Consider the following 1,132-nt stretch of genomic DNA (forward strand, 5'->3'; position numbering starts at 1 on the left):
ATTCCCCCTGTGCCTTTATCCCCCATTGGGAAGGTTCATACCTGCTTCCCCTGCTGCCTTTATCCCCCATTGGGAAGGTTCATACCTGCTTCCCCTGCTGCCTTTATCCCCCATTGGGAAGGTTCATACCTGCTTCCCCTGCTGCCTTTATCCCCCATTGGGACGGTTCATACCTGCTTCCCCTGCTGCCTTTATCCCCCATTGGGACGGTTCATAGCTACTTCCCCTGCTGCCTTTATCCCCCATTGGGACGGTTCATAGCTACTTCCCCTGCTGCCTACGTCCCCCATTGGGAAGGTTCATCCCTGTATCCAAGGAAATGTTCGTACAGGGACTGAGATCAACTCTAAATCTGACAGTGGTCACCAGAGCAGGACAAGAGGGGAGCACTCCTTACACTGTGTAGGTGGAGGAATCTCCCCTGTCAGCTATTGTATTCTGATAGCCAGCGGTCACGGATGTCCAGTTACCGAACAGTGCTTTGCTGAGGATCGTCTTTTGTCGAGCTACGTGGTGCCGGGATGGCCATCGACCGATTACATTTCGGAAAGGGACAAAATTTGACCCATGCATGGATCTTGTTTCCTTTTGTGTCACCAAAATGGAAAGAAAGGAGAAATCTCTCTAATGAACACAATGGCGATCCATACTGACAGAGGTTCTAACCCGGAGTGGACAATATATATTCAGGAGCCAGTCTGTCTAATCCAGGAACCAGCAGGATTTTTTTTTTTTAGGCATCAGCTCCATGGACAACAACTAGAGAAAACCTGAAAAGTTAGGCGCCAGCTGTCATTTTTAAGGAGCATTGGCGACCTGGCTCCTGAGATCTGTCCTAACCCTTCCCTTTTGTCTGGAATTTCATTATAACTGTATTGTGATTGCTCAGGTTTAGCTCTGCCTTAGTGAATGAGCCTTCCGGTTGCTAAATGCCATATTAATAAGCTCTATGGCTGGAAATGGGTCAGCGGAAGCGTTGCCAAGGGCAACCATTCATTTGCAACTTTGCACTAGAGAAATAAATTGCAGAATCTCGATGGTGGTAACAGGAAACAGATGGTCATGTCCTCCAGTTTTAACACTTGAGGCTTATTTTACATAATTAGCGCAGCCTGTGAAGAGTATGGGGGGG

Source organism: Nanorana parkeri, unplaced genomic scaffold (genome assembly GCF_000935625.1).
Source record: "Nanorana parkeri isolate BGI_ZX_2015 unplaced genomic scaffold, ASM93562v1 scaffold17, whole genome shotgun sequence".
Classification (NCBI taxonomy): domain Eukaryota; kingdom Metazoa; phylum Chordata; class Amphibia; order Anura; family Dicroglossidae; genus Nanorana; species Nanorana parkeri.